This window comes from Passer domesticus, chromosome 2 (genome assembly GCF_036417665.1).
Source record: "Passer domesticus isolate bPasDom1 chromosome 2, bPasDom1.hap1, whole genome shotgun sequence".
In the NCBI taxonomy this organism is placed as follows: domain Eukaryota; kingdom Metazoa; phylum Chordata; class Aves; order Passeriformes; family Passeridae; genus Passer; species Passer domesticus.
In genome coordinates this window covers 102,832,420-102,842,829 of record NC_087475.1, presented here as the reverse complement: position 1 = coordinate 102,842,829, position 10,410 = coordinate 102,832,420, and positions in this window count along the sequence as shown.

Genomic DNA, 10,410 nt, shown 5'->3' with positions numbered 1-10,410 from the left:
CTCCTCCTCACAGTAGGGCAGGGGCACAGGAATGGGGTTTGCAGCTGGTTCATCACATGTTGTCTCTGCTGCTCGTTTCTCCTGATGGGGAGGACTCCTCACACTCCCATCCTCTGAGTGTGGAGTCCCTCCCACAGGCTGAAGTTCTTCATCAACTGCTCCAGTGTGGGTCTCTGCCTCTGGGGTGCAATCCTTCAGGAACAGGCTGCTCCAGTGTGAGTTCCCACGGCATCACAATTCCTGCCAGCAAAACTGCTTCAGCTTGGGCTCCTCTCTGCATCAGGCCTGCTGGAGCCTGCTCCAGCATGGGATCCCCGTGAGGTCCTTTGGGCATCCACCTGCTCCACTGCTGAGCCCTCCAGGGGCTGCAGGTGAATATCTGGTCCACCAGAGACGTCCATGGGCTGCAGGGGAGTCTCTGTTCCAGCGCCTACAGCACCTCCTCCCCAATCTCCTTTACTCATCCCGATGTCTCATTCACAGAGTCGTTTCTTTGTTTCTCTCACATATTCTCACTCCTCCTTCCCGGCTGCGGTTGCACAACAGTTTTCCCCCTCTTAAAGCTGTTATCCCACAGGTTTTACCACCATCATTGACTGGTTGTGGGTCCATCTTGGTGCTGGCTGGCATTGGCTCCACTGGACACAGAGGAGGCTTCTACCATCCCCTGACAGAAAGCCACTCCTATAGCCCACCCCGTACCAAAGCCTTGCTACACAAACCCAATACAGTTACTGGGTTATCGTTAATCGTGAGGATGAACACACCAATCTAGTTGATCCAAGGCTTTTCACTTTTTGTCTGAGATTTCATTTCAGGTAATCTTTTGCCTGACAGTTCTGTGTCCAGCACTAATACAAAAAGCTATTCACACATTCTCTACATATCAGTGCCTATGTGCTGACGCAACAGACCTATAAAACATCAATTTCCTCCATTTTAATGTGAGAAAGAAAAGGCCAAGCTCTACTCAAAGTGTCAAATCACTTCGTGGGAGATTCAAGGCCAAGCAGCAGGCCTTTCCCACAATTCAGACAAAAAATAAGAAATCAGGGTCAAACAGCAACTGAGTGTGGCCCCTCTCCTGCTCCCCTGCTGCAGGTGGCTGTGGCCACACATGCAGCCCAAAGCATGTGACAGGGCAGCGTAGCTTTGTGCAGACATTTGCAATATTGATACAAATATGTGTCAAATTGTCCTCCTCTAATGACAAAATGAGGCTATTCTCATTTATGAGTCACCTGTTTTTCTTATATATATATATATATATAGCCCCACGTGTTTGTTTTCTTGTATCAGAGGAATAACAGCATACCCACTGGCCAGAAAGCCAAGTGCCTCAAAATATCAGTGAGATGGGTCTGGCTTGTTGAGAGCCTGCTGATCCTTCACTTGTTCCCAGATACTTTTGATGAGCTGATAAACACTGTGTAGCATCTAGAGGTATAAAAAGCAGTGCAGTTGTCTCCCACCAGGTTTGATATCTGGATGCAGCCTGCAAAAGCACAGGGGGCTGGGGGCAGTAGGCATAGCACTTTGTCTTTCCTGCTTTCAGCTGCTTCATCCCAAAAAATGTTTGCCTCGCTCAGCTCTTGAGGAGAAATTAAATACCACAGGGACCAGCTGGCATTCTGCCCCTCCTCCATGGACACAGCCACTAGAGAAGCAATTTACTTTGTGTGCCCACGCCAGGCAGAGAGGCTCTGTGCCATGGCTTGGCCCTCTCTGCATCCTTAAAGCTCACTTTACCTTCAACTCCTGTTCATCCCAGAACAACTTTATAGGGACATGGAATAAGTGTGAGCCCAAGCCATCTGTGTAGATCTGACCCTTTTCTCTCTTCAGTCCTTTCTTAGCCCTATGGAAAACTCTGACACAGATGCTCTTGCCCTCTGTTCAGACTCCTGGGAAACTGTTGTTGGCTCCAGGATTCCCATGTACAAGGATCCCTGCAATGCAGTTTCTCAGAATGGACCCTGGGACTAAAATGAATCATGACTCTTGGGTGTCAGATTTTTTTGCTATGAGGGAAGAGAGAGGGTCAAAAAAAAAAGTACTGATCAGTGGATATTTTTGCTGCTGTGGCTGAATCCTTGTTAAGTATTGACTAAGGCAAGCAAGCTGGAGGATTTTCAAAGGATTTTCCATTCAAATCAGTACAAAAAAGCTTTATTACCAGTCCCAAGGCTGCAAAATCATGACAGGCCCTACCAAAACCATGACAGTGGCTTAAATCACGAGTTTAAAAATAGATGTGTTAGCTTATTATTATTTTAAGTATGGTTTCTGGATCATTAGGTTAAACTGGCATCAAGTTCTTTGTGTTCCTCCATGTTGGAAGCTCTAAAAACACTGAAAAAGTATTAATAAACCCTCTGAGATCCTCAAATAGTCACATTTTTCTAGAATATGATCTTTGGGGGGAAAAAAAAGCAACATACACTGTCATAAGAACTGTGCTAAAGCCATGAAAACTGCCAACTTCTTTCTTCTCCTCAAGGGCTTAAAATATACATTTTATCTGCTCATGTCTGACAGCAAAAAATACAATGCTGTGACAAAGCAGCACAAAGGCCAGGTTTACTTCTAGAGGAAAGTAACACTTCCAATTATTTAGGTGTTGGCAGAGAGCCCAAAGATGCTGCTGGTAGCCCTGCTATCAGCAAACCTCCAAGCTACCATATTGTTTGCACAGTGCTTAGAATCCCTTTTTTAATAGACCCAAAGGATCAGAGCCTGAAGTGCCTGTAGTGGTACTGGGTGAGCTGTGTCCAGACCCAGAAGCAGCACAACCTCTCATGGCAGAATCACAGAGTGCCTTGGATTGGAAAGGACCTTAAAGATCACATAGTTCCAACATCCCTGCCATGAGCAGGGATGTTGCTGTGGGCAACGCTGCTTCTCTGCTGTGGGAAGAGGCACCTTCCACTAGGCCAGGTTGCTCAAAGCCCCTCACTGACAAAGCAATGCCCAGGGATGCTGCCTCACCACCAGCAGCCAAGCACCCTCCTTTGTGGCACTCCACTCCTGAACCAATGCAGCAACATGGTTTCAAGGCATCAGATCAGTATTTAATCAGAACAAGTGGCACTTGCCTCTGCTCTCCGTCACTCCTCATGGCCTTGAGCCACTCATCCATGACTTTCTTATAGTCAGCCCTGGAAATCAGCCTTTCCTGTAAGACTGGACAGAAGTCCCATACAGATGCATCATAGTGGCAGGTAGAGAAGGGAAGGAGGCTGTGGCTGAAGACAGAAAGGAGCAACAGAGACACCCAGATGGTGGACACCAAGTAGGGATTTTTTGAGTCTACCTGCAGCATTTTTAGCTGTAAAGCCCAGAGGACTGAATAAAACTCAGACAAGCCACCAGCTGTGTCAGCAAAGCAAAAACATAGTGACAGTGGTGAATGCCTCAAAAGGAAAGACAGAAAGCAGATTTCAGCCTCCTGTCAGACATGGAGCTCTGTGCCTCATGAGGCCATGGACACCCATGCAGACATTTTTAAACCCTGGCTACACATGCTGGCTGGCTTCTCTCTTACATCTGTAAGAGATGGGGACTGGAGCCCTTCCGCTTAAATTGGGATTTCAGCTCTTGCCTCCTATTGGGTTGTAGATGGCTTACCCTGTCCTTTGGCTATGTTGCCTCCTCCAGGCTGGATGGATCCCATTCAGAGTCCCTCAGGCAGCATCCTCCTTACCACTGCTCCTCCTGACAATGCATCCCTGAGGAAGAGCGGCCTGGTGTTTTCTGCCCCCAGCAGATGTCAGGCTCACACCTCAGTCCTGAAGGGACATTTCAGAGCTGGGGCTGAACAACCAGGCTCTGGTTAACTCATTGCCACCCAACTTTCCTGCAAAGTGGGGAAACTTGAATGCATCCAGATGCACCAGGCACTTGCTGCTCCTTTACACCAGCCAACACTGGTGCTCAGGTGTTTGTTTATTTTTAACATAGCTCTTTTAGCGATTGAAAATAGAAGACAGGGAGCAGGTTACCTTTCAAACATAGGACTCCTGATCTGAGGCAAATCATACACCCATTGCTGGCTGCCTGGAGTTTGTGTGGGCAGAGATCAGAGACCTGCCACCAGTTTTGGTAAATGTCGGTGGAGCAGGCTGGTGAGGAGACTTCAGCGGATGCCGACAGCTGGTGCAGCTAAAGGAAGGACCCTGGGGAGCTCAGAGACACAAGAAGGGCTGAGATGAGCTGCTAGGGGATGCAAGCACTGGAAAATAAGAAATGGTGAGAGAGCCAGCTGGGGGAGGTTAATAAAGCCTGCCTGTCAGGGGAACTATCTGACAGGCAGACAGCCAGAGGAGGGGAGAAAACAGCTCACTCGAGTCCACAGACCCATAACTGGGTTATGCAGCTATGTAATCCACTTAAGCTCTAAAACTGTCCTGCCTCCCTCCCCCAACCTCTACTCTCCTCTTCTGTACCTCTAATATTCAGAAATGTTTCCTCAAAGCTTTGCAGGAAGTCTTGACAGTGGTTCAATTTGATTAGCGCTGGCTGGGGAGTTTTCCCAGAGGATCTCGGGAAGTACAGAGATCCATACCCCGGAGAAACCTGCAGGGTATGGGCGAGCTGAGCTCATACACTGGCTGCAGCACTGGAGAGACCTGCTCTGTGAGAGGGGCACGCACACCAGCAGAGACACAGGGGTGGGGGTTTTTTAACCTGCATTAGGAAATACATGTGGACACTTAATGCAGTTTATTCAAAACAAGCTGTCTTCTCCATTATATGTTGTTACCCTGAGAGAGATTGGAGAAGAACAAGATGCAAAAGGCCTCTTAGATCATCTAGCCCATCACCCCACAAATGAAGGTTTAATCCCATTAAGGGCCACTATTGGCTTCGGTGGATTCAAGATTTGGTCCTAATTGCACAAACACAAAGACATTACAAGACTGCAGTCTGACAGAGAAGCTTTCTTTTTTACAGGTTATATAATTTCTTTAATTAAAGTGGCTTATCTGCATGCTAATAATTAGAAGAATATTGTCCACTTCAATTCTCATTTCATTCTGATATCCTGGTGCACTGAATATAAGTGGGAGGTGAGACATGTATGCACTGTGAAATCAACAATGCAGTCATATCAAAAAGACAGGTCCTTGCCCATGAGGGGATTATAATCTAATTCATTATACAGATTGCAGCAGTGCATTACAAGAACAAAAAATTCATTTTATAGGAAGGATCAGGAATGTAGCATCAAACCCTGATCAAGAAGGGAGGGGTCCACATTGATTTTCACGTGCTTTGCATCAGCAGCCTACAATAGCTGAACTCATTGCAGGCAATATACACATTTTGTTTGCTCTCTAGTTATTAATTTAGAAAGGACATTCAGTCAGGGAGGGGACTGGATGACAAATGTCCCTGAGAGCTGTCTGTAAAAAATGAGCAAGAATGGATTTATAGAATGAGAGGCATAGAGTCCAGAAGGTGGACTCCTGTGGCCAGGGTGGTGTGGGAGAGGGTAAGAGGGCTGTAAGGAAGAAGAGGACAAGGCTGAATGCATTGACAGTGCCAAGGATACAACCGGTGATGGACCACAGAGGGGGAAAATGTGCAAAGAAGCCCCTTAAGAGAAGATCAGTATGAAAGCAAAATGCAAAACTCAATGAAGGAATACATAACTGGGGAATCAAGCTACCACCCCTGTTTCTTCCTCCTTCTGCATATTGCAGATAGCAACTAAAAGCTCAAAATATTTGTGTATTGATTAAACTTATTATAAAACAACAGCAAGAATAGGAAAAAAAAATTATCAAACTCAACTTGCATTTGTAAGATTTTAGTGGATAAACACCTTGGTCATCTTTCTTAGTAAAAAAATAGCATGTCACCATTGATCAATGCTAATGGCTTTCAATAAAGGCTAATTAAATTATGCTCTAAGATTGGACACAGCATAAGCCAAGTCCCAAGCATGCCCCAAAGCCAGTCTGAAGGGAAAAGAGAAGGTGAACTTACCCCTATGAAGCTACAGGGGATTATTTCACCTACTGCAATCTTTAATATGACTATCAATCAGCCAGGAGGGATGTTTATCCCTGTCTCCCAACATATCATACAGAGGCATTAATTCCCCAGACATGAGCGAATTATGAATTGTTCTTTGAACCAAGATGAGGCCCATCTAGTCACCACCTCAATCAAAATGGAAAGCACCAAGCAAAAAAATATAACCCAAGGCAAGACAGGAGAGCAAAACAGATTAAATATATGTATAAATATTCATACATAATAAGAGATGGGATTGCAACAAAAGAATAAATCTAAACAGACCTAAAGGACAACCCAAGAGATGTCTTGGAGTTGCTAATGGGATAGGCAGGTAAATTGTTACTGGCATCTTAACTTCTGCTGAACATCAGTGTAATGAGAAAAGCAAGGAGTGGGAGCCAAGACCTCAGAAATCAGAACTGTCTCTGCTGCCTCACACTTCTCAAACTACTGAGACATTAAAGGAGACCCTCAGCTTTCTTAAAAAAAAATGAAAAAGCATCTGTTCTTCATGTTTGCAGATAAAAACTTAGAAATACAAAGCAATTGTACCCTAAAGGCAAGTGAAATGAACTCAAACCTTGTTATTTCAAAATACATTATTAGCTTAAACTCTGAGGGCTGATCTCTGTGGGGACAGTCATAGTCTCTTGTTTTGTGAGTGCATAGGACTGAGAGGTGGTCAGAGGTGGGAACAGGAGCACTTCCTTCTGCACAGCACTTGGACCAGGTAACGAGAAAACAACAAGAAAATTGGGAGGTGAGAGACAGGAGAAAGAGACCTCTGTCTTGTTAAATACAGGTGATATTTACAACATCCTTAATATTTGTTTTGGCTCTTTTCAGTCTCTTCCACACAGCAATCTACAATCTCCAAAGGGGTCATGCTACCCAGAAGATCTGTAGTAGCTTGTACCTTTCCGTGTGTGTGACTTCAGATCATTCTTCAGAAGCCTCTATATGCATCATATCCACAACCACATTAGCAAAGATAATATCTTGACTTTGATGATTGTGAAATCATTGAAACTTCTATTTAAAGAGTGGCATATGAAGAAGCAAAGAAAAATAATTTTTAAGCAAAAAATATTAAAAGTGATTCAGCTATTGAGCTTCCTTGTGCAACCTCTCCTACTTCAAATTGCAAAGAACAGTGGCCATTAGTGGTGCATTACATATTACACTAGGAAAATATGTTTGAGACTCAGACTGAGTTATTTTACTGTTCAGTTCATTTTTGTTACTGATCTTTACTTTTTAACAATTCTAGCACTTACATCTTCATGTATAAATGGTCAGATTGATGGTTCAAACCCTGAAATGACAAGTAAGTATTTAAATTGCATTTACTGAAACGTTAATAAATCTTGTTTGTTCCCTTATCCTTATGAAATGTGGTATGCAGGAGAGGTTATTAAAATGGGTGTCAGTGGAGGTGTGCACTTAGAAGGAATGCATCTCTTGGTCCACACAAATTTAATATAGGGTCATTGAAGTAACAGAAAAAATGGTCACAACAATCTCAGGAAATGAGCAGAACAAGCTGTTGGGGGAGAGTAATATATGTTCATAGAATAGTTGATACAATTAAGAAAATTATAAAGCTTTCAGGCATGCAAACTTATCTTATTGTTCTCCCTTCTCCTGCCTGCAGTATCAGCCAGTCTAATAAAAGATATTGCAACTCCTTACAAGCCTTGCTTCATTTACAGAGAGATGAACTTGTGATCAGGTGAAAAAATGTGACAAGCAGGACTGTCCATGCGAGCAAACCACATCCTGAATTATTGAAAGGCAACCATGTGGCTGCCACCCCAGCAAACACAGACAAGCAGTGAGAGATGAAGTCAGAGGAGCAGCATCTATGGTCGTCTGTCTTTCAGCCCAGGTCTTTCATTTGTATCCGTGTTTATTAGTGGCTTGATAAAAGAGATTGTAAACGTACACAGTCTCACATGCATTCCCTCTGTGCATGGGCTCACTCCCTCTCATTTTCTGCTTTCTGTCATCTACAGCTGGGGAAAACAAAATTGAGAACTGGTTAGAATTTGGCCTGTGTTTCTACCCACATCCAGGTTTGACCTCAAGGTGATGTAAACTGATGGAGACCACTAAACTCATGTGGGTCTGCTGAGTTATGCCAGTGAAGGATCCAACTTATCAGCTGCTTATGTCTCACATGATTAATTGGTCCTGCACTGACAGCTAATAAAAGATGTATTTATGTAAACGAGAGCGCGCATGCTCTCCAGTGTTAGAAAGGATTGTTTTCTCCACAAAATATATCAGTTGAAAGGCAGACAGACAGGTGTCACATTTGTTTTGAAATATAGGGGCTTCCTGACATTAAAAACAACACAAGATTTTGTTGGGTTGTTTTTTGGGTATTTTTTTAATACAAAAAATGCAAACTTGTTATTAAAACAGAATTTTCATTTGGTGACAAAACTGTCTTTTCAGGTTCTGTGGGAAAGCATTCAGCTTGGAGAAGATCTTGGATTCCCAAAGGCTTTTCTGCTGTGGGTTTTTTCCCTTCAAACATGTCAATTCATCTAATAAAAGAGACTTTCCCACCTCAGAACCTCACCTCAGTTACACCTTGTAACATTCCTACCACCTCTATAACAGCTTATATCAGCCATTCACTAATGATGGTTTATTAGCAGCAAGTGGGGTCTAATATTCACCATCTTTAGATATGTGAGAATTGAATGTGTTTTGCAAATACCTGAGAACATTCAAGCTTGTGTTCCTCCCAAAAAGAGAAATTATGAATCAGTCACAATACACAGCTGCAACATAACAATAACTGCTGTCCTTTCATTTTCTGTGACAACTGGAACACTGACAGTGAACAGCAGGACAATGGAGTTGTGTCAACATGCAGGAGGATTTCAGAGTGCTTACAGATATGAGTCATCCTGGTCAGTTATGGAACACTAAACCTTTGGCATTACAAGACTTTCTCAGTGGCTTGATTATCTTTATTTTTGTCATAATTGCTTCACCCCATCATTTCAGATGGTGTGAAAGGAAAGAAAGCATTCAATGTTTGCAGAAAAAATAAGGGGCTCTCTCAGGATCATGGAGAATAGTCAGATTTCCCCAGGCTTCTCACTTGATTTATTAATTCTTACTTCCTGCCATATATACACACAAACATGCACTTAAACATAAAATCTTCCAGTTGTGTTACAGATGAGAAAAATGTTGTCAAGATACAACACGAGAAAAGCCTTTGGGATTAGTTATGGGTATGTACATTAACACAAGCATCTTCTCTGATTAAGGCTTTCCAGTGTATTTAGAGTTTGACCTCTTTTGTGTATTCATTCATACACTGCTTACTCTGTAGTGCCTCTTTCTTTATTACTAGGCACTTTTCCATTATTGTCTTTAACAAAACATTTTGTGTTTCTCCTCATAATTAAAAGAAATACTCATCTCCCTTCCCTGGCCTTTTGGAACTCGAATGAGAACATGTCGCCCTACTTCTTTTCCCCATTGTTACTCTGGGTGCACAGTTGTAATCTCTGAATGCAGTTTAAGATCACTGATTCTGTATTTGGTAACAATCTGGCAGAATTTGGCACGCTGCACAGGGGTGAGGTCATTTGGTAAAGCAGGGAATCCATGGGGATCTGTGACTGTCATGTTTGTTATTAATCTGTTCCTCCCAGGAACTGTTTTGCTGTTTTAGCTTTTAATCTAACAAATATTTTTAGTACCATTCCTTTTCTGGACAGATGATTTTCTCCACTGCCCTAATTATTTGTACTACAGCCTCGGAAGGACTTGTAGGGCTGGTGAGTGGGACTGTGCTTTCATTTGCAAGCTGTGTTTCCTGCCCGTTAGAGAGAGCACATCCAGCCAGCTCTTTGTGGGCTTAATGGTGATGATAAACATTTGCAACATCAGTCGTTTTGCACTGGGGTGTCCTTTCCCCTGCCTTGATAAGACACAGACTCTCCCTCCCACCCACTCACCTCCTGCACTGCTCATCTGTCATACCCAGCTAATAAACTCGAGGCACCTCCTGCCCCGATCATGGCCTTGCATATTTAAGTCCTTAGAGCCTGGCTTTCGGCGCACACTAGGGCTGTGGTGAAAGCTGATCACACAAGAAATGCAGCAATCACTCTGCAGCCAATGCTGCCTAGATCCCCATCCCACTTTTATTTGAGTCCCTGCCACGGGAAGTATTGAACTGGACTAATGCACAGCAGAAAGTAAATGCTTATTGAAGAACTGCTCAAGTTTTATCTAGCCACATATTAAATGATCTTGAATTTGGGGAAGAGATGGGCAAGGCAAGACAACAAAGCAGCAAATGATCTGTCTGACAGGGCTTTGGAGTCGAGCCGCAGCAGCCAAGTCTCCGTGCTT